The 25,000-nt window shown below is 39.7% G+C and overlaps 1 protein-coding gene across 6 annotated transcripts in view; it reads left to right on the top strand.

Moving 5' to 3' along the window:
• Positions 1–25,000, top strand: part of trps1 (trichorhinophalangeal syndrome I) — a 122,304-nt gene that overhangs the window by 82,093 nt on the left and 15,211 nt on the right. The window lies entirely within an intron of this gene.

Below are 25,000 nucleotides of genomic sequence, written 5' to 3'. Positions count from 1 at the left end.
AAATTTTGAATCTGAAAAAGGTGTAAAACAGGATTTTCAGTCTACACAGGACTAAAAACTATGATTTGTGATTTATTGTTATTAAATGTGAGAGTGTCAGATTAACTGTCCTCCGATGTATGGCAGACATTAGTTGAATTAGTCATTTGAAAGACCTTAGGAACAAAAAAAATGAAGCACTAACTCTCCTGTTTGTGTCAGCGACATTTTACTTTGTCTATATGACACCATTCCATTCATACCTACTCTACATCAGATAGTACCCTATTTGTGAGTACATTTTCTAGGTTGTTTTTACCTATTAATTTCCCAGATAGGTGCTGGTTACAACATGTTGGTTCACAGTGTGTCTACATTGAGTCACATAAAAGTATTTAAGAGATACCATCATCCAGTTTTATCAGTGTAGTGGACATCATCTGAATTATTATGCAGTAAAACTTTGCCAAAGTGCCTTTGGTCAATAGCTTCAGAAATATTTTATTTCATCTTTTGTAAGCCGTCTTTTGAGTATAATTTGAAATGGCAGACCTTACATTTTGAGCATATGCTTTAGTCATCTGCTAAAATATATAAAAAGCCCCAGAACTGGAGACTTGAGTGAGAAAATTGTACATCTCCGTTACTCAGTTCTCCAAATCATCAATTTAATGATTATAATCTCTTTAAATATTATTAAGCCCCAGCAGCATTTTATACCTGTGACACTTAAATCGAAATCCATTCTGTACTAATTCCATTATCAGGTACAAATCACATTATCTGGTCTGAGCAGTAAGTAGTGATCTATTTTCGAGGCCAAATGTGAGGAAAAACTAAAGCCAGGCTCAGACTACAGGAGTTTTAAAATCCTTACCGAATTTGAATTTGGGTTGGATCACACACAAAAGGAGAAACTTCAAAGATTATCTTCTCCCTAATCTCAAACATGCACACGCTGCAAGCTCTGAAAAATAATGGATCACACACGCAATACTTCAAGATTATCATACCAGAGTTAGCAATCATGGAGCAATGCACCACCTCACGTGATCTCTAACATTACAGCAACAATTTGCTGATATGTTAGTAATACTTCGTGGTGAGAAAACACAAAAGCAGAAGGCTAAACGAGTCTAGGTGAGAAAATGGTTGGGGAGGCCTGGTCAGCACTGGTTGTTTATTCTTCAGCAAGAAATGGAGGTGAGATTTGAACTGTCAGTTTTAAAATCTGTCAACAATAGTATGGTAACTAACATTAGCCTCAAGGGCTAGAATGTTTACCGTTGACTGGCAACACCGTCAGCTGCTCCGGGACTAACATTATTGGCTATTGTGAAAGTACTGATGTAATCATAAGCGTAATCACCCAGATTTTAACTCCAGAATATCGCATATGTTTGATATTATTGTGGAGGCTCGATGAGTGTGCGAACAGTTCAGGAGGTTTCAGACTGGATCTGTAAACCCTTCTCATTACCAGATAATCTGGGCCGAACATGGGCACCGACCAAGGTCCCAGAGCAGATTTCTCCTCCGATTGTCGGGAGGGGTGAATCTGGGATAAATCGGCCCAAAACTCTGTAGTCTGAAACCCGGCTTAAGAAAAACTAAGAGGAAAACTCTTCATTGATTCCTTCGTTTTGAGCCGCAAGTAGTATGGTGTGTTCATGTGCGGGATGAAAAGGTCTGACACACAGGATTTCAATCTTTGCATGTTACTCTAGCATCCACGTGCCGTTTGTCTTGGATAAACACCTCTTCACGACAACTATAAAACAAACATGAACATCACAGAGGTAGCTTAGCATATTGGACAGCAACAATACTTTGAAAGGTCTAAACAAACTCAGCAAGTCGACCATTCCAAGCTAGATAATAGCTGTTGAGTCCCGTGCAAGCACTAAGTGAGGAATGAATGTTGACAATGCATTCTGCAGCGCAGCCCCCCTAAGTAACCTAAGAAGCCAAAATGAAAATCGTCAACTCCAACAGTATTCAGACAATAAAAATTAAATCACTCATACAGACCCACGCACACACATGTAAACCAAAGTAGACAACTCCTGCTTGCTTGCTCCCTTTCCCCACAGAGGCAGGGAAAAAGCAAAGGAGCCTTGCGAAACAAAATGAATAATGGGAGGATGGAGAGATAGGGAATAACTTTGCGTCTGCCCGCTCTCACTGAATGGTTATCACTTTTTCTCACTGAGTGTGCATTCTCTCTCTCTCTCTATCTCATTCACTCTCTCTCCCCTTCTCTGCTGAAGGGAGATTAAAAGCTGATAGGAGATTGGAAAGACATGTTGCACTCCTGTTCTGTCACAAACACACACACACACACACACACACACACACACACACACACACACACACATACATACATACAGACAGTAATGTTTGCTCTTGTATAGCTGGGAGCTCTTGATGTAAAACACATGTTCCTGCCTCGGCAGTGTGTGCCGGTGTGTCTACGGCTGTTTAAACCAACTTTATCGCTCCATCAGTTCAGAGACAAGGAACGATTCATTCAGAGAGAGGGAGAAAGAGAGAGAGAGGGAGAGAGGAGGGGTGGAGGGTAGAAGAGAGGAGTGTCTGAGTGTAGATGTGTGTTTTGGAAACAGTGATTGACAGATTTTTTTTCTATTTCTCCTTTCTGTATTAATCAAACCTTTGGAATGTCAAAACACACCGTTATTCAGGCTATGGATTATCCCAAAAAATCCAGCATTGTATAAGCATGATACCCTTTTTTGTTCCTTTTAATGATAAATGACATTGGCTACTATGTGTAGTAAATGTTTTACAGTGTTACAGACTGACTACTCATAAATATATGCCTTTCAGTGGTTCCACTATTTTTAGCCAAAAGTAATTCCGCAGATGAAGTATAAATCAGTTCTGAGCATTGTTTGTGTTTCTCTTCTGATCAAGTTAATCAAAATCTGTCCTTCAACTAGGTAGAATGGGGCGTTTTTACTTCATGCACTTACCCAAGAAGCTGCTTACGAACTTGGAAACTTTACCTGCATCTATATTAGGTTCCTCTACGACAGCTCTAGGTCCCAAAAACAGTCCCTGCTCTTGAGGTAGTACTTGCCGGTGGTTCAGGAACTATAGGGGTGGAATTTGCAGGGCTGAACATAGCAAACTGGTGAACCACAGACGCTGTGGCAGCTAGATCTTGTGTACAGTTTCATTCACAAAATAAGGAAGCACCACTAGTACCGATATCAGGGTGAAGAATTTCTTAAAATGTACTGTATTTTAATGTTAAAAACAAGTTATGTTGTCGTCTCATTTGGAGACAGGTGCTCTTGAATTTTTAGTCTCTTTTTCCACCTCTGCATGTCTCTTTATTCATTCTTTCATTACGTCCATTAAAACATCAGTTGCACAACAATAAATAAAAAGACCAACAGGATTATTCTGTTGTTGTTTCCGTGTCTGAAAATTAGGTTTCACTTGCCGCTGTCTTTTTTTTTTTTTTTTAATCCAATCCAATCCAATTTACCTGATCATCACAGTTCTTCAAATGCAGAGGAAATGCAAAGAATGTGTAAATGGGACTTTTCGTTCCTTAATTTAGTTCCTGTGGCTCCTTAGTACCTGGAACTGTTCAGTCAGAAAATGCTAGAAGCTGGCTCATGTCACCTAAATTTTTACTGTTGAACAGATCTGAAAAAGACCAGCAGCACCAATGTAATGTCTGCTTTTGGTTAACCACCAACATGGGTTTAGTCTTGATGAAAAGTAAAAAATACTGGTGACTCCAGCACACAAACATATTTTACACTCTGCTCTGTGTTGCGTCAGATTTCAGATTATCCCATTCTGCTCCTAACAGCATTGAAAAAGAAAGAAAGGAGTAACAGAGGTGGCTACTTACTTGAAAGGTATAATCCATCAAAGAAGAATCAGCAAACAAATGTATGAAGTTTTTTTCTGCCTTGCTCTTGTTTATATGTGATGCCCTCAGTTTAGTTCTATTTTCATTCTCTGCAGTTGGACAGTAGTGTGTTACAGAAGCATTGGATGAGAATTGTAGTCACATTTAACTAAATTGCAGAGTTCTGTGAAATTAAAGGTACAAAGCACACGTCGATAACATTTTGTTTAACCGATGGATAGGATGGTCAACCGCACTGAGCGAAATAACTGAAAACAAATAGATTTGCTTGATAAAGGTTTCTTCTTGCCGCCAGTTGTTCTAGCAGACTGAACTCATCTACATTTAAATTCCCCAGCCAATGTGTGTGGTCATCCATGCCTTTGATTTAGAGTGTGTGTATTGGTGTGTATGTGGGTGTGTGTGAGCTTTATTGACCAGCAGATGAAGGCTGTGTGTGTGATGAAGAGCAGGCGACCAGATGGACTTATGGGAAATAAAAACCTTTTATTTATTTATACCATTTGATTAAATGGCACTTGTTTCTGTCTCTTGGTGTGTATGTGTGTCCATGTGTGGTAATGTGTGTCTGTGTATGAGTGTGTACCGTGTATTTAATGACAAATAGAATAGAGGGATCAGAGCAATCAGGTTTGGATGATTACTATGGGAACAAGGGAGAGAAACTGATAGGGAAGGAGAGAAAGATAAAGAAAAGAGACAAAGTCAATTCTTACAGATCAACACAAAACTGAAAATATTGCTTCTTTTTGTTTATTTCACTCTCTCTGTTTCATTCTTTCCTTTTGGCTGTTTCCTAAATTCTCTCTATTTATTCACCTCCTGGTGAGATGGATACCAGTTTTTCCTCACTTCTTTCTGCGTTTCTTCTATTTCTGACCCCTTCCCCTGTTCTCTCCATCTCCTTTACTCTCATTCCTATCAATATCTTTCTCTGCATCAGTGCTTCTGTAATAGTGCCATAATTACAGCAGTTTCTATTTTCTTTTAAAGCTTTTATAATAGTGCTCCGGGTATTTTTCTATTTTCTCTTAATACCTATTCATGTTGTATGAGCTCTTCCTTGTGTAGTTTTAAAGACATCAGATGCATAAAAATTACATCATTACATATCATGTTCATTACGGCTTCAATTAACAATTCATTTTGTTAGATTAATCTATTTTTTGATGAAACATTTATCGATTTTGTCTGCAAAACTTAAAAAAACAACCGCCAGCTCAAAATCCACAGATATTTAATCTTCAATGATATAACAAACAGAAAAGATGCAATCTCTCATATTTGCTGTAACCTAAGAATGTTTGGCATTTTTTGCTTCATAACATACTTACATTAATTACTAAACAATTAATCAATAATTGAAATTGTAGGTAGGCAGGTTAATTTTCTGCTGATTGATTAATTGAATAATTGACCAATTGTTTCAGCTCTTATAGTCATCGTGGGTGATTGTAACACATGTAAGTACTTACTGCAGTGGTGTCTAACTTATGGTCAGATTTTATTTTAAACAGGTGTTAAGTGCCTAAGTCTGGCTGGAAGACACCGGTTTGACTAACATAATTTAATATTAGGGATTTTCTTGTGCTTAACAGTGCGGCGGCCAAAGGTCACCAGCCGTTGTTAGCAGTTCATAAATGTTTGGTGTACATTAATCCCAGGTTGGGAACTGAGATGCTTTTTATGCACCTTCCTCATCAGTCTGAGTCAGGCTGTAACTGAAATGGCTTTTTGTGGAAGTTGAATAATGTGTAGTCATGCTAGAGAGATTTAATTCCAAAATCAACATTGCTATTTTGCAAGCAGCACATTACATAATAAACAATGACAAGTTTATGTAAGAACTGCCAACATTGAATCACAGTAAAACACACTTATGTTAATTAAGCGTTAAAACGATCACTTTTATATATGGCAATAAAATCATTCATTTTGTTATAAATATTAACAAAGAAGTGTTTAATAATTTTTAATTTGTTTTGGATGTATGTTTCATGGTAAGTAATGGCATGGAGACCGACAGCTGTATTCAGCTGTGTGTCCTCATGTCTAGATATAATTTGTAACAGCAGAAGCTATAGCACACAGTGCATGTCTAATGAACGACAGTTCTTGCATATATAATTTCAAAAACATTAGCATGAGCAGAAACTACTAGCAAATGCTTTTGCAACTCAACTCAGTGTGGTCCTTCTAATGTAAATATAAAAACACAATGTTGAACAAAGTCAAGAAACAGCAACCCCCAAAGAATTGGGTCAGTCACATTTTGTGTGTGTTTTTTAGAAAAAGGCTGTGGTATTTAGTTTAGTTATTTAGTTTTTCAGTTTATTCAGTTTAGGTTGGATGTTTTTCTAGTAAAGTTTTTTGGATCGTTACTGTAATGATTTAGAAATGTGGCTCCCCAGAGAAGCTGAATGTAACTGCCTTGGCCTGCCAGTGTAGTGTGTGCTTGTGCGCGCTCGTGCGCGTGTGTGTGTGTGTGTGTGTGTGTGTGTGTGTGTGTGTGTGTGTGTGTGTGTGTGTGTGGGGTACATTTCTTGTGTAATGGATGGACATACAGAGGATGTAGTGTGTGACTTCACAATGTATATCTATCTACTGAACACCAACTAACAACCTACCAACCTGCAGCTTGCTAGACTCAGTTTGGCTAAAGAGTGTGATCTTTTTTGTGTGTGTGTGTGTGTGTGTGTGTGTGTGTGTGTGTGTGTGTGTGTGTGTGTGTGTGTGTGTGTGTGTGTGTGTGTGTGCGTGTGTGTGTGTGTGTGTGTGTGTGTGTGTGTGTGTGTGTTCTTGAAAGAATGAACTAAAGACAAGGAGTGTCTACATATGTTCCAGTACAGATTCCAACCTCATAAATCACTTCATCTGGTGTTCAACAGTCAATCTCTCTCTCTCTCTCTCTCTCTCTCTCTCTCTCTCTCTCTCTCTCTCTCTCTCTCTCTCTCAGTAGAAACTTGCTATTCTTCCTCTGCCAACAGGGAGATTTGTGTTCTGTGTCTCTGTCGTATAGGATTAGAGAAGAGACAGAGAGAACAGAAGGAAGGAGAGAGAGAGAACGAGGAGGAAATAAATAGAGGGATAAAACAGAGGGAGGAAGGAAGACAGAGAGGGAGAAAGGAAAACAAGATTTTTGCCTTTTTCTTGTGCGTCTGTGTGTGCGCTCTCTTTTGGCCATCTCTCTAATTCGACATCATTTCTGTACTTCTCGCTTACTCTGCTTGTGTGTCTCTGTATGCATGTGTCTTTATCTGTGCCTGTGTGTCCTGATGTTATCCAGATGTGGAGCTACAGTGGGCTGTAAAACTCAGAGTTATTGTCATAACATTGTTGCTCACTGTGTGTATATACTTTGGGTGGGGGGTGGGGGTGTTGTGTGTTGCTTCCTGTTGTCGTCCTAACACTTTATTACCAAGCTGATGGTGAGCCAACACATGGACACATTCTCTGTCTCTCACTCACACACACACACACACACACACACACGCACACACACTTCATACACATGCACATACTGTATGAGCAAACACAAGAGTCAGTTTTCTGCAGTGTAATTGGTTCCCAATATATATGTACAGACTCTTTAGTCCATCTGTGTCCAGGCTGTCCATCTCCGGCTGTATTTGCTCATCTGTGTTGGTAGAGTTAAAATAGCTGGCAGTGATTTGGAATCAATTGCCTGTTGTCTCCACTCTCTGTCAGAGCTCTGACAGAGTACAGTATCTGCCTATATAAGTTTGAACGATTTGTCATTTTTGTATCAAAATTGCAATTTGAAAGAGTTTTAAACTTGGAATTGCAAGTTTTCAATTTTAACTTATACGTAACAGTGTGTACCAGCTGTATTAAGGGTTGTTGAATAAATACATCAGTTTGGGACTAAACTTATTCAGCTGTCATTCATTAACATTTGCTGACATTCTCTGACTGACCCTAGGCGGTCCTCATGGACAACCAACTTAATTCATTTGATCTGTTTCTGTTGGTGTAGAATTTAGATCAGTTTGTGCTTATGCCTGGCACAATCATTTATTGTTTAATAGGATGTAGACCACAAATGCAGGCCTGTACATTAATTTCTTGAAAATAATCGCGGCATAGATCAAAAATATCACAAATAGATATTTTTCTCAAATCATTCAGCCCCACTGCCACATGAACAAAGCATTATATTCCTCACAAAATAACTGGTTCCAAAAAAGTCATACAAAATGCTAAACAATCAGTAACTTAAATGACTATTCCTAAATCTTTTTTGCCACCACTTCTTTATATCATGCCTGCCAATATCTGCCTACAGTCAGCACAGCCAGAGTTATGACAGTTAATTTTCTTACTTTCAGAGGAAGTCTTTTGCTTCAGTTTGTAATGACTAACAATCCATCACACAGAGCCTTAATGTGGTTTTGTTTCAGTTTCTGCTAACTTTTTTTTTTTTCTTTCTTTCTTTCCACTACGCCCATTCTGCTTACAGTCAATCACCTGACACAGGGAGAAATAGAAATTTTTTGCCCGAGGAAATAATCCTTCAAAATGGTTTGCCTTACAAATCTTATTGTAGATCCACTGGTGACATTGTTGTTAACAAAAGCAGATCACTTCAACGTAGGTTTTATCACCTTGAAGACTGTCATTTTAAAAGAATGTCTCACGATGCTTGCAGTACACAGTTACGGACATAGAAAACCAGGGAAAGTCACTTTGACAGTATCGAGGTTTATTACACATCCATGTCAGGTATAACCCCAGATTCCCATCCTGTGGCCTCCTGTGAAAGGTCTTACACCTGTGTAGTGGGAGGAGGTGGCTCTTCATCCCTGACAGTATGTCGCTAAATGAAGGTTTGAGCCACTAGAGGGAGCATGGAGCTGTGGCTTGCTGCACAAATACATAAAATTAATATCCAATGTTTACAAAATTGCATGCAATATGCTTATGGAGAAAAAGAGAGAGCAATGGTTTGTGTGATGCCAGAAACATCTGTTTTTCTGTCTTTTATTTTATCCCTAACCCGTTTACAGATGCAGCCTGTCCATTCCGCTCTGCTGAATATACTCATGACACCATGAGTAAGGACACACAGAGGGAGAGTTTGACCAACTGCTCTGGATTTCAGCTGCAGTCTTTCTGTGTTGTATTCCTGTGGCACAGCTACTGTTGTAAATGATCAGTATCTGTCCTCCACTCCCCTTCTGTTTACTCCACTCCGACCAGTAGTGTCTCCATTGTTTTTATTTGTTTTCTCACTGCAAAGAGATGAGAGAGGGATATAGCAGGAGATAAAATAATGAAAGAAAAACAAAAAAGGAAAGAGCTAATCTGAGCTGAGGACTCTGACCAGACACATCTCCCCTCCTCTGTGTCTTTTCCTCTTTCTGTGAATGTTTCTCACTAACTTTAATATTCTTCTTCTTCTTTAACTCCCTGTCTACCTTGATCCCTATATCTCCTCCCACCTCTCTCTCACTTTTTCTTTCTTCCTCTCAGTAATGAGTAGGTGCTAACTATCACTTTGAAGCTCATGATATTTGCTAGGTCTAGGTGTCTTTAGTGAGTGTACAAGCACATGTGTGTGTGTGTGTGTCTGTATCTACGTGTCCCATTATGAGAGAGTGTGTAGCAGTGTGAGGAGAAAAAGTCACCCCTGGCTGTGTCCGGATGAATGCTAGTGTGTGTGTCTGTGTGTGTCTGTGAGGGTATGGTGGATAATATCAAGCTGTTAGTACAAAATCTTTTTCACTAGCAGTAATTTGTTCACTCTTTTTCCCTCAGTCTGCCTCTTTTTCTTCCACTCCCTTTTCTCTGTATCTTTCTTTTTCAAACAGCTTTCTTTCTGCGGGGGTGGTGTAGAAGAAGAGATAGACAGAAAGAAATTTGTCCTTGAGTGACCCAGTTCCATTTCTCGCTGAAAATGAAAAAGTGTGCTTTGTAGTTCTCTTCAACCACTGTCTCTATGACAAGGATTTTTGTCATTGGTTTTTTGAATTTAATAAAATTTGCTCAGTTTGGCATTTTTTTTGTTTTGTTTTTACCTCACCAGTGTTTCTTGGTGCTTGAGATAAATCCAGGGTATTGACTTACATACTGTAGTTACTACTGACAAAGAAGCAAGGCTGTAAGTTACAAATGGTACATTTCTAAGACAAGGATATTTAACATTATGCTTTTTTAAATGTGTATTTTGTCTCACGTAGGCGTTTTAGCCCTCATGGTAATCACAATAGATGCACAGCTGATTTACCAGTACATTATCACACACATTAAACACACACTACAATTTACTATCAGTTTATGTCAAGGATTAAAGCATGTGTAGTCTGAATTTCTGACAGGTTAAGATTTTATTTAACTGACCTAAAACACTTAACATAAAAAAACACAAAGTTATAGTAATGCCGAGTTTAACCACCTTGAGAGTCGTTGAGGTCACATGTGAGACGTTGATTCACCCGGCCATCGTGTGAGTCATTAGGGTCACATGAATATTTATTTGCATTTGCATGTAAAACCATTGTAGATGAGGAAAGTGCATAGAGGCAGGAGCTATGGCTTCATTGACAATCATGTCATCTGCAAAAACAGCATATTGCTGAGACACACTAAGTATAAATGGCGCACTCGCATAAATTTAGCTCAGGTCTCCAGATCTGGCTTTTACTGCAGCTTTAGCACACTGCCTGTGGAGGTGTTAGAGCAGAGCTTGATTTTAGGCCAAGTTTCAAACCTGTTGACATATCTGAGCGTTTGGCTGGAGCTGTGTGCCATGTGTGAAAAGACACTTTAAAAAAAGAAAAAAAGTCCAATTAAGGCCTCAAATAAAGTGACAGCTAGTTTTTGAAGCCAGATAGGACACATTTTTGTGCTGATGCTATTTTCTCAGTGGATGGAGGGCTGTGTGAAGCAGATTAGGAAATTCTCTCAACAAATAGGACTGCAGGTGATATTCCCTAAGCAACCGTTTCTTTCTCTCTCTTTCTCTGATAACATGAGGGTTATCATACATGGCGCTGTCTGGAGCAAGTGGAACAAAGATGAGACATCGATTACACACGCACTCACATACGCACACACACACACACTCCTTAGAGGATAGCTGATCTGTTCGGTTCCTCTTGACAGCTAGAGCATTGCCATCAACACCCAGAGAATGTGTGTGTGTCTTTTTCTTTGAGCTTGTGTTTGTGTGTCTGTCGGTGTGTGTTCCCAGTGCAGCGAAAGGACTTTGAGAGAGAGAGAGAGAGAGAGAGAGAGAATGGGTTAGAGTAATTTAGATATTGATGTGTGATGCGCTAACTCCACCCGGAGGGCTGTCTAGGTGGAAAATGTGAAACAGTCCCTGAGCTGGTCACACACAACGAACTACACAGTGAAAAATTTAAATATATAGATATTTAGAAGCACTACGACAATGAACTTAAGACACACAATGAGAGAGATACCGCAAGACACATTTTCCATGCTATATCCCCACACAACTTGCATAGTGAGGTCAATTATATTTTTGCAGCGCGAAATCACAAATTTTCATCAAAAGGCTTTGCAAGCTATACAGCATAAAACACCCTCTCCCTTACACCCACGGTTTGGATGAGGAAAAACTCACAAAGACGATCAGGAAATGGACTGACGGACACACTTGCAATAAGTGTTGTGTATGCACAGTGGATAAAACAGTAGAATGTCCAACTTCTACTGTCCAAATAAACTTCTCAAACCATCCTGCGGCATAATCCACTTCTTCTCTGTACCTGTACATGCTCAGTGACTAGTAAATGACCAGCTTTTAATGTGGGAGCATTGTGCACTACATAGACAAGCTTCAGTGTGTGTCTGTATACATACAGCAAGGCTGTGAACACTTCCAAAACTGTCTCTATTTCGGTCTCAGTAACACGTGTTTTAGTTTCACCAGCTGCAAGTCCCTCCCCATAAATAATAATATAGCTTTAGCCTGGATACACACATTATACCCCTTACTATTCCTTACTATTCCTTACTATTACTATTCTTTCACATGTACACACACACACTCTTAAATCTGGTGGATCATACAAAGCAGCACTTACTCAACAGACTGACTTCTCCATCATTGACACTGCTCAGGGACAATGTCAGCATACAGTCAGAAGCACTCTTCGATATTCTGAATGGTCGCTGATGGTTGTGCGCAGTCATATTGAGGCTCGCATAGCAAAATGGTACAGCACTGTCAGTTTCATGGTAATGATGGTCAAAGGTCACAGTATTCAATTAATTTCAGAGACTCCTTACCACTGGAAGTAGTGCTCTTGGGTGTGAATAACTTCCACTACTGAGTGAATACAGAGAAAAAGCTCGGTGGGTAGATTGAGCCATCAGAAGACAGACAGCGATGCAGAGAAGAGATAGAATGAAGAAGTAGAAAAATGTCATTGTCACGGTTTTCACCTCAGTTATGAATTCAAAATCTTGGCATGACCCCTCTGTGGAAATTTGATTACTAAATTCATCTGCTTATTTTAAGACCCAATTCATTTTTATAGACGTGCATGTAAGAAAAAGCTTGTTTCTGCTCTCATTATGCAATGGAAGTATTGTTCATTATTTTTGCTAGGAGTCCAATATGGCCTCTGCATTTTGATGAGTGGGCCTTAATGAGCTGGCTAGCCTTATCATTTGTCCTTTCAGCTTCAATTTGATGGTGCACTTTGAAGTTGCTGAACCGCTCATTTGGCTTTGGAGTATATAGGGTTACTATCTTTATTTTTAAACCATATTTGTAACTTTTTTCAAGAGATATATTTGATGTATCTGTGTTCTTGCTGTGATGGCTAAATACGTTGCAGGAAAACCGATGTGATAAATATTGGTTTTGGAACAATTAATATATACTGTTTAATCTCAAATTTATACAGAAGGAAGTGTAACTCACTGTCTTTTCAAAACATTTTTGTTAAAAGTTTTCAAAGCAGCTAAATAACAGTTTTCAATGATTTTCAATTCTGTTCCTCACCTTATATTTCAATACCTGTGTCCATCTGTGTGTACGTGTGTGTAGAGCTGTGTTGTAAAGCCTGTGAGCTTTACTGAATTCAGCACCAGTTTTATTGTCCAGTATTTTGTCAATGACCTGGTCTGTGTGTGTGTGTGTGTGTGTGTGTGTGTGTGTGTGTGTGTGTGTGTGTGTGTGTGTGTGTGTGTGTGTGTGTGTGTGTGTGTGTGTGTGTGTCTGACTTCCTCTACTCAGTGTTCACCTTGACCTCTGTGCTCACTCACTGTTACTCATTTCCCAATTCCATGACCCCTGACACTAACACACATGCTCACACACATGCACACTCACATATACAGCAACAAAAATACACAATTTATCATCTGACTGAGCCTGAGCCATTTTCTTGTTCTTTTTATTTTATTTTACTTAATGAATTATATGCTTTTTTTTCTCATCTCGTTATTGAATTGTATTATTGCCTCTAAATTGACTCTGAAAATATACCACTTCATCCAAGAGGTGAACCGTCCAGCCTCCTCTAGCTCGTACTCAGCCACCCCTTTTATTTGCTATGGCCATAAATTCTGTGTTTACTTCACTTGTCAATACTTGTATTGACAGCACACAGAGAAACAGATAGGCAGGTCGCCAGCTGGGTGAATAGGTGGCCAAACAGCTAAACTGGGCGACAGGCAGACAGAGTGATTGTGAATGTAAAAGTATTTTCTCACCAGAAACCATCCTGCGATGTGATCACACCAGCTGCGACGCCCGTCAACATGTTGATGTTCCGACCCATGAGTACACAAGAGTCATGGGCCAGACCGCACCCAACTTCGAACTCGGCCTTCATTTTGATCTCAAATACACTCCTGTAAAGTATCGTGACTGTATCTTGTACAGTTGTGACACTGTCGTGGTGACAAAATCTGTCCATAGACAGACAAAGAGACATATAAACACCTGCCAAAGTACTCAAAACTGCCCTTGTGGTAGTTCCTGCTACAGTAGGTGTTTTCAGTACCATTTAGCCTTGAAGACACACTCACACAAGCGTGCACACACACACACACACACACAGACCCACAAGCTGAAAACAATACAAGCCGCACTGTCGCCGCTGGTAATAATTCATTCTGATGTGAAAGGACATAATTTAAAAACTAGTAAGAAGAGCTTCTTTCAGCACTCTGCGGAATTTAAAATATTAAAAATGGCAGTGATGTTGAGAAAATTTCCCTCTCTGCTTGTAGTTTCACAAGACTTGCCATCTCCTCTTCATCAACCCGGCCTCCTCTTCTTTTCCCCTCCTGACTCTTCCCCACTAGTCCTAATTGGCGAGATAAAATCATTTGGCAAGGGTTTGTGTGCAGTGTGGTATGTGTGAGGTCATTTAGAGGTGTAACACTCTGAAGAACCATCCATTATGCCGTTTGATTCGGATTACACTCCTTCTCTTACACTCTCTCTTCTTTCCTCTTTCTTTTCTTCACAATCATTTTCACGTCATCTTCCTCTTCATTTTTGGTTTCCTCTTCGTTTCTCACGTTTTGTCACTCGTTTTCCTTATCTTTCCGTGTTTCTCTCCTCAATTAGGCAAATCGGGCCTGTCCAAGGTCGTTTGGCAATTAAGATGTATTGCCATTGTGTGTGTGCGTGTGTGTATTAATGCACATCCTTATCTTGTTTAAATTAAAAAATATCAAACAATTCGCTCCACAGCTGTTACAATCAGTACAAAATGGAAATTTAAGAAATAAGGAAACAGGTTGTTTTCATGTCAGTGTTAATTGAAAGAAACGTATTTGTGCATGTTTGTCTTTTTAGATTTTAAGCGACCACAGTTTATTGCTTGTCAAGTTTAGTGATCGACAAAGCAGTTCTTTTCAGTGTACTGAATCATTAGCATCAGTTCACTAAAAGGATTTTTTCCAAAAGATTCTTTCATTGTGTCATTCAGTGCTTGACCAGAGCTCCGACTGCGTATTCCCACTCACTGAACTGAAACACGGCAAAACGATCAGTCAGCTCACTAACTAGCGAACTGATAACGGTAGTTCGTGAAGGATAAACCTTTGAGCTGAGAATTTAGATGGATAAAATTTCCGTTTGCAAACTGAGAACTGCTATAACAAAGACTTGGGACTTGGGATCTACCAATCCCTAGTCACCGCTAAGCTAAAGGCGGGAATTCTGTGTTTGACAAGTGGCTCATTTGTTTCCTAGTAGTAAAAATTCTCACCAGAGTTTAGTATTGTCATCACTCATTGATCGAAATTAAATTTGTACCTGGATACCTCATCTATTAGGTGAAAATGCATCGGTTCCAGTTGGATGTAGATAAGATTGTCCTAAATTTCGGCTTGGTTATGACCTGTTATCCATAATTAGAGGGAAAACACGGCAAACGCAGTCCTCAACCATTCATAAATTCCTGTTGATGAAAGGGCATCTGTTTGCCTAATTACATGGCACAGTTTAGTCTTTTAGGTTTCGTTTCAACTCTGTTTTCTAGCAGTGTTGATTTTTCAACACCTTACGCAGACCGTTGTACTGTGTAGCATTACCAGCGAGTTAGCTTCTAGCCTGACAGCACCTGACAGGGTCATGTGGGTCTGTATTGTGTGGGAATCAGCCCACTGAACCATTCTCAGATAAACAATAAAATGGAGTCTAAGACAGTTAATAAGACACTTAATACCAATGGATAAGACCACAGGTATTAAGGATGCACATTATAATAACTCTCTCTCTCCCTTTCGCTCTCTCTCTCAGTATGTTTCCCTCTCTTTCTTGCTCCCTCTCTCCCTCAGAAACTCTTTTCCTTTGGGCAGTGGGGTGAGTTAAGGTTTCAGTGTCCTGGTTTCCACACCAGATTATGTGCTTGTTATGTGTGTGTGGGTGTGCACATGCATGTTGCAGCAAAGTGCATTAATGGCAACTTACAGCGCCTTCCCGTAAAGACACACACACACACACACACACACACACACACACACACACACACACACACACACAGACATGGTGCTTTACGGGTCAGCTTGAAGTGGTCACTGCTCTCCAGACACAAATATTAAGTTTTGCAAGGGAGGAAATATAATTTTAGATAAGGAAAATAACTTCTAACCAAGGAAATGTACATGTAGGTTTTGAGTTCAGAAAATAGTGGAAAAGCAAAGTTTTTTTGAATTATAATGGCAATTCACCTTAATTACTATTACTACTATTATTATTAATTTTAAATAAATACCACATGCACTAGATCACTTGAACTTTTTAGCTGGTGACCATTTAGAATGACTCTATGGCTACTTCTGACCCCTCATCACATGTTATGACCATAGTTTGACATAAGTGGTGTAACTGAAATCATCTGATGACCCCTCAGATTTATCTTTAACGAATCCCGACCTCCTAGGTTGGGAAGCACTCTGCTCTGGATCAGTAATTCTCAATTGTTTCAGCTCGCTGTCCTTTTCAGTTAGTGATATCCACATTGTGAAAAAGCTGTAAACAAACAGTTTTGCTACAGAATAATCCTGATTGGTGTCTGTTTTGGGTTAATTATATGAAATTGAGGAAAACAATCTGGGAGTGCTGAGGCTTCGCCCTCTGTTTTTCATTCCTCTCAGTGTATTACATGCTCTATCACTGCACACAGAAGGTCCAAGGTTGAATTGGGAAGAATTAGATTACAGAAAGAAGTAAATATACCTACACACGCACACGCACACACACACACAAGAAAAAGGCAAAAATGTATATTGTATATCTTATAGTATCTTTTCAAAATGATAAGTTATACCTTTATAGAATCAGTTGCTTGATAAACACAAACCCAGGTAACTGGATTTCAGTAGTTCAGATACAGGCACACACACAGAAAAGAAACACATAAATACACGTTAGTGCACACACACAAGTACAGATCACATAACACTCATACATACACAACTGTGATCTCCAGGTTCATCGACTCCAAGTCTGCGTGCATTGAGGATGTTTATCAAAATTAGATCAACGTGAAATGATTTCCTTTTTTCTCCGTTTGATAATGTGTTTCTCGCTTTCTCTCTCTATCTCCCTCTCCCTCTCTCTCTCTCTCTCTGTTCCTCTCTCTCTGTTCCTTTCTCTCTCTCTCCCTCACAGTTCACTGGTTATCAGGCTTTTACCCAGAACACATAACTGTGAAGTCATAGCAACGACGATCATTTATCAAAATTAGATCAATGGAAATTGGATTTTGCTTAAGTGCGACCCAGTCTGTGTTTGTGTACGAAGTTGTGCACATTTTCTGCACAGACATTGAGACTCTCACTGCTGTGCACCTATAAGGAGCAGCTACTGTATGGATGAACATAGGATAGCTTAAGACCATGGAAGCGAGAAGAAAACAGGCCGGAAGAGAGTGATAGCAAAGAGTGAAAGAATGAAAAGAGGTTGAAAGAAGGGAAGTGGGCGACGCTGTGTGGCCCACATCTGTGTGTGTGAGAGAGAGAGAGAGAGAGAGACAGAGAAACAGAGAGAGAGAGAGAGGAAGAAAGAGACTGACCTCACTCTCCTTTCGTGCCAGGTGGAGATGTGTGTGTGTATAATGCTGATGTCATCTTGTTCCGGTATTTTCCACTGGTTTTCTTTAGACACACAGCTGTCAGTCTTGGTCTCTTTCCTCACTCTTTTACATGCCCACACACACACACACACACATACACACACACAAACACACACAAACACTTACATGTGCATAGGTAGAAAAACACAAAAGAATGACGAGCCTGTTGTGAAAGCTGACACCCTCTATTTCACTCTCACACAGAGCTGAGTGCACATGTTTGTGTGTGCGTAGCTTATTAACAAAGGATCTGGGTTGTAATGTCTTCTGCTACCTTTTCCAGCCCCTCCGCTGTGCAGAGACTATCATTGTTTTTCATACTTATGGAGCAGTTGCATTTGTATATTGACAATATTCTCACTGCACAAACTGTTATCACAACCCAGCACGTAACACACTTATCAAGTTTCAGTTTGAACTTTGTTTTCTCCCAGTGGACAATTTGTTTTGCTGCAGTTCTTAAAAGCAACTTGCATAAAATTGAAAGACTAAGAGATGCAGCAACCAACAGCTACCAATACAAGGTGCTGACACAGAGTTTCAGGCCAGCAGCATAAGACAAATTACCGTTGTCATCATTATCACAATCTTCATGGCCATCAACACCAGTCAATGACAAGCGATTATTACCTTCCTCCTGCTTATTCCATCACGTACAGGCCTAAGGCAGGAAGGAATACAGGGTTGTTAGAGCAGTTTCACTTTGCAGCAGTGAAACTGATTCATTTGTAGAGCTGTGGCTTGCATGGTCTCCCTGACCAGGTGATTTATAATAAGTAATTTATTTTTTCTTACAGTGACTTAAACAAGTTCAGCTGAACTTGACCTATTCTTTATTATATCCAGTGAGCTATAGTTGTTTTAAAAAAAAACGTCTAAGTATCTGTACATACACACTGTCAGTTCTGGGCTTTTCCTCAAACACTGTTACATCATTATTGTATATATACTGTATTTATTCAGAGGAGGGGATGCCCCTGTGAATATTGTTGCAGACTACAAATCCAGCAAGACGGATTTTATTCTCCAAGCCTTTCTTGTGACTCCTCTTAACCATCAGCCTTGGTTTTTAAATAGTCTCATATCATCACCAAGCTTTTTTTTTTTTTTTTTTTTTTTTTCTTTGTCCCGAAATTTATTTTTCTGTAAGTTCTGGGAGTGTGAGGGCTGCTGGAGAAGACTGTTAGAAGGAGAACTGCAGGCTGTGTGTGGACAGGAGCTCGAAGTAGTCGCACACTGAGCTGAACGTCATGCTCATTGTGACTGGGCAGTAGGTGCTATGTTAGGACACAGACTGGCCGTTTTCAGTCTAGCAACAGTTATATACTGTCAGGTCTCTTTCAAGTTTTTCTTGTTTGTTTTCATATAAGTTGCAGTTTTACTGCCACAGAAAGCCATATGACATTTTGATAAAGCGTTGATATAAAACCTAGTTGTTGATCTGACATGCGATTTGCTTGTTGAGAATTAAGTAGGGGGACTCTGCATGCATAGAAAGACAGCAGGTTTGTTGTTTTTATGTGTGATTAGCTGATAGTGTGATTGTTTGTACTGGGCTTTGACTTGAAGCTAAAGCTTACAGGTTAATAGTAACATGTTATAAATGGAGTATTTCCTGTGTGGGAGTGTTTATAGGATTCAGCCTATCACACCTCAGCCTATCAGTTTTTGCAACAGCATGTTATCATTATCCTTTTTTTAATGTCTGTTGATTCCTGAAGCGATAAATTAGTCATTTGGTTGCACCCTTTCCAGAGTTGCTGGAGTTGGGGCATTTTTTGAAGTTTGCTGCTGAACTAGTTTTCCCCACCTCACTGTTAATGTCATCCGAGTAGATAATCAGCAGGAAATGCAGCCCCCATTGCAGGTTACCAGTTGGACTGTGTTCATTTTTCCACCTGAAAAAAAGAGCTATTCTCTCCTTAAAATAGAGCCAATGGGATTCTGGTAAATATTTCTCATCTCTGCTCACTTTTATAATCTCTAAGTATTTCACTGGCTTTGTGCCATTTGTGCTACATTGCTTATTGTTATTCTACGTGTTGTTGCTTTTTGTTTCTCCTTGTTGAATAAGAATAAACTAGTAGAATAAATTTAGAGTCAGTTCAAGTTAAATCCATTCAACTCAAACACTATTATTCTATTAGAAGAAGCAATTTAAATGCACACAGTAGTCTGAGAGTAAACCACACGGATGGACCTCTGCAGCCATAAGCATGACATGTATACAGACCTACACACACACACACACACACACACACACACACACACACACACACAAATAGTTGATGGTTGGTAGCACCCACTGGGGGGGCAATCTATTAGATTGGTTCCAGATGCTTTTCTTTTTGTGTGTGTGTGTGTGTGTGTGTGTGTGTGTGTGTGTGTGTGTGTGTGTGTGTGTGTGTGTGTGTGTGTGTTGGAGGGATTAATTTGGTGAATCTTTAGCTGAAACTATCCCTGTATGCTTGTGCACAGTACTTTTTCTTTCTCTCTTTTACATCTGTGTGTGTGTGTGTGTGTGTGTGTGTGTGTGTGTGTGTGTGTGTGTGTGTGTGTGTGTGTGTGTGTTTGTGCGTGTGTGTGTTAAAAGCAGGGCTGACTTACTCTTTAAGTGAATTAAATGTAATTTCATTTTGAAAGACTTTGTTTAGAGAGCCCTCTTTTTTTAATTTATTTTAGACCGCAGGGTGCCTCAATCTATTTCTTTCTTCTCTTTCGCACTCCGTTTCTTTCTCCAGTTCCCTCTCTATGTCTCGGTTTATTTTGACACATAACTCCACGGATTTCAGCACCTTCATATTTGAAATTTGTGTGTTTGGTTTTCTTTCACCATACTCATTGTGTAAAATGAACTATCTGTGTGTTTCGTTGTAAAATACGATTTGCACCGTTAGAAAAATTTGACCCTGGTCCTAATAAGCTGGGAAATGAGCATAAACTTGAGTTTTAGTTTTAAAATGGACGTGAAGCTCATGAAAAAGCTACCAGTCTGCCTAGTCAAATTATTTCTAGTAAAGTTACCCCACCAGTTTAAAAAAGGCCAACGCACATGGGTTGCAGACGGCAGCTGTAAAGAAAGTGAATTTGAAGGACTATTGCCACAGAACCAAACAAGTGGATGCTTATCTATTCAGGCCAGTTCTTCCATAAAGATCTAAGAGACTGTAACGTGTGAACAGTTTGTATAACATCTGTAAATTTATCGTCTCAAGAGGATCTCTGAGTGGACTCAAAGCCACAGCTGAGGGGTTCAGCCACTGTGTGGTTACACCATATGTTTTGATGTTGAATAAAAATCAGATTCTCGAGAATGAAGTTATAATTTATTAGTGCATTTTATGAGTATGTCACGAAAAAGTCACTGAGAACAGCCCATAACTTCTGTTTAAATTTATAGGATAACAATCACTTTAACCCATTTAATGGAATGTTGGCATAGCAGTATAAACCCATAAAAGTCTAAAAACAAAATTAAAATCAGGGAATTGGAGTTGCTCACAAACACAGAAGGGGGGAAAACATGTAATATAAAATGTAGCCTATTTTCAAAGTGCATATTTTCCCCAACAAACAACAGCCAGGTCGCGTAGCCTCTTGTATCCTTTCTACCATTAAATTTACCGCCAAAAGGGTAACGAGGTTCTCTGTTAGAGCTATTGTGCATTAGAGCAGAGAGACTGACCAAACTTATTGTGAAAGTTATTAAACCAATAAATGTTATTTTATGTGCAGCCTGCCACTGATTAGACTGTACTCTTGATTTCTGCTGGCATTTTCATGGGCATTATGAGACTGATAAAAACTGCAAATATTGTCAACTTGACAATGTTATAAGTTCTGATGTCCACTCATTGTATATACTGATCTTTTTTTCAGAAGATCAAATTGTCTCTCTGGTATCTTCATATTTGAGAACTCAAGAAAAAGAGAATTCCACATAACCGTTTCTTTTATTAAACAGAAAAATAGACACCTATCAGCTGCAGAGAATGGGGATAATAGAGCACTGTTTACATTGGTAATACACTTTTTGCTTAAGAAACTTAACTTTGAATCTAAACATCAACTTTAAATTTTATTGTTGGCTTGGATTTGGCTTCAGTAGGAGGAAGTTGATAAAGAGCTTAATTTCCTGACTAATGAACACATTTGTGTGTGTCTCTGTCTTTGTGTGCCTCTGCATATACACACTTGCATGTGAGGGCGTTGTCGGTGGTGCTAATTGAACTGTATCATAGGCCGCAGATAAATAGATGTCATTAAGACCCTGAGCTCTAATTACCAGCAGCCCTCCTCCGCAGGCTGAGGTGAGTGGGAGAGGCCAGTAATAGTATCAGTATCAATCAGAAAAAACATGCACTGATACACAAACATTCTGCAGATACACACCAATACACCAGGCACACAAACAGAGTTACAAAGCCACCAAGAGATGAACTCACACGTAAACCTATGTTAAATGTGTAAATATAGAAAAGTGTGTGTCCATGTATGTAAGCATGCCATGTGCCAAGCCAACTAGCTGATGATTGAAAAGGAAGTTTAAGACCACGAGCCAAATTTTGTGTGTCCATGTGTGTGTTTTGGAAGGTGGTGGGGGGCTATTTCTGTACTTTCCTGTGTAATTGACACTTGAACCTTCCTCTCAATCACACACTTGCTCAAACACACATTGTGCTATCCTAGTAGCATAGTTTTGGAATAGCCAAGACACCCCCAACACACACAGACATACACACAGACACACACAGACACACACACATCTTGAATCTCGTCTCTTATCCAAAACTAGCTTACCTTCATTAGCCAGTTGAAGCAAATGTTTTCAGGTGTGTGTGTGTGTGTGTGTGTGTGTGTGTGTGTGTGTGTGTGTGTGTGTGTGTGTGTGTGTGTGTGTGTGTGTGTGTGTGTGTGTGTGTAAGTAAGTGTGCTGCGATGAGGGGCAGCTGTGGGGCCATATGTGAGTGATTTGGGTGCTCGGAGGGAAACTGAATTCTGATGACAGACGCCCTGTTTGGCTTGCAACACTAGACAGACACACACACACACACACACACACACACACACACACACACAGGAAACATATATCAATCAATCACCTGGCTCTGTCTCACTACATGTGGTGACCGTATGGTGTGTGCAACATACAGACGTAGGCAGGCAGACACACACACACACACACACACACACACACACACACACACACACACACACACACACACACACACACACACACAAAGATCCTGGCTCTGTGTGCCACTGTGAGAATTTGGTCATGTAAGTGTTCTGCTGTCTAATATCAGATAGACAAAAACACATGTACCATAAATACTCCAATATTAGCTCAGGTGTTTATTACATACAACATTACTGGAAGCAGGATGTTTTATTATACATACATTGAAACTGAGAGACAAAGTTTTTCCCATATAAATAAACACATCTATGGTTTTCCTTTGTATTAAATGTTTGAAAAATCTAAAACTTTCTAGCCTGATCCAGACAGTATGAGGAATGTCATTGGAAATGTCTGTATGTGAGCTAAAATTGCAGCCAGGAAACAAAGGGGCTATTAAACCACTTTTCATTGACAACAGAATTTGATGTCTAATCTTTTAACACTGTAGAGTAAAGATGTTTAATCAGGCCCTGAGCTGTTGATATTTTTTCTCCATTAGAGAGACCAACAACCTTAAATGTGTGCACAATGCAGCAAATTAACTTTTTAACTGACTATTGCCCTGTGTGTGTGTGTGTGTGTGTGTGTGTGTGTGTGTGTGTGTGTGTGTGTGTGTGTGTGTGTGTGTGTGTGTGTGTACACACACATAATATTTATACACACACACACTATTCAGCCACAAGATTAAAACCAGTAACTGCTTTAAATGTTATGGCTGGTTGGTGTTTGTGCATGTATGTGTGTGGGGTGTGTTTCCAGAGAAACGTGAAGTGTTTAATTGTGCTGTGATCCGTGCAGTACATTAGATTGCAAAAATAAACAGAACAGTGCTGTGCCCACTGGGCTCCTCTGCTTTTAGCTGGCAGCACGAAACAGATGCTCAGTGGACGTGCTGGTAGTGGCTCCATCTGTAGCTCTGAGACTACAGAAATGCAGCGCTCTTTTGTGAAAAGTTGAAATGTTTTTAACTTATTGCACTGGTTTCTCTGAGCCTGAAAAAAAATATGCTAAGCTCTCAGCACTGTCATGAACATAAAACAACAAAAAAGGCATTGCTGAAAGGAGAAGGTCTCAGTGGTAAAAAGTCCATGATGGAGGGAAAAAGGAGAAACAGATTGGGAGAACAGAGAGAAAACAAGACAGAGGGAACGATGGCAGACACACAGAGGGTGTGTTGTGGATTTTAGTGAGCTATACCCATAGGCACATACAGTACGCAGCCATTTCCTAACACAACCATGGTCAGATCATCAGCTGCTGCTACTGTGATGACAACGCAAAAGATGCACACCTCACACAGGTTAGTTCAGAAAATTAAATGCTGACACCTTTTGTTAATACTGAAATACTGTACATATATGTAAGTAAAACTCCTTGAAACAAGAAAAATGAAACCAAAGAGGGATGCAACAGGTTTGGAAAGACTCGAGTAGTGAGGAGAAAATAAAGATAGGAAAGCAACAATGCTGATATAAAAACTTAAAGAAAACACAGGGAGAAAAAGAAATGGCTGGATAGACAGGCACTTAGAGAGAGAATAGGCAGACTCATGGAGGAGAAAGATGAGGTATGCTGTCCTGTCAGGGTCATAAAGGTGGTGATTGGGGCCAGAGACTTAATGGGATGGAGAAACTTTGTGATTGGCTCATTACTGTGATGGAGCACGTCGCCACAACAATTGGCCTTTCCTCCACCCCCCACCCCCCTACACACTACTTATCTATGCACCACTGCTCTTTTAACTGCAGAGGTGTGTGTGTGTGTGTGTGTGTGTGTGTGTGTGTGTGTGTGTGTGTCCGTCCCCGTCTGTGCGTGCACGTGCGTGTGTATGTATGAGACTAATACAGTAAAAGTCAAACACTTACCTGCAAAGTAACTGCTGCAGTTCAGATAACCAGTAAAGCCCTTTATGCTACAAGGTGAAAGCATAACTCATCTCTTTCCATGTCTGTCGAGCAGTGCTTGACAAAATTACTGCAGTATCTCACATCTCTCTTAGAAGAGCCCAAGTTCTCTCTGGGACATGCTCTCAAACACACACCAATTATGCAGCTCAACCAGATCATTTTTATTTCACTGAAGTATGTTTGGTGTTTTTATTAACCTTGTTCTATACAGAGAAAATCGCTGTAGAGGAAAACAGTGTTCTCAATAGAATTTCCTGTTAGGCATGATTAATGAGAGCACATCATCCCTCTGCCACCAAGCCAATCTGTTTTCTCTCTCTCTCTTTCTCTGTGTCCTAACCTTATAACCAATCGATTGTTCTTGAGTGACGTGAAAATTAAAAAGGTATCACAACTTAACTCCACATTTTCTTTATTTTTTTCCTTTATC

This window comes from Xiphias gladius, chromosome 24 (assembly GCF_016859285.1).
Source record: "Xiphias gladius isolate SHS-SW01 ecotype Sanya breed wild chromosome 24, ASM1685928v1, whole genome shotgun sequence".
Taxonomy (NCBI): Eukaryota; Metazoa; Chordata; class Actinopteri; order Istiophoriformes; family Xiphiidae; genus Xiphias; species Xiphias gladius.
Note: the sequence above shows the minus strand (reverse complement) of the source record. Positions and strands in the feature narration are given on the sequence as shown.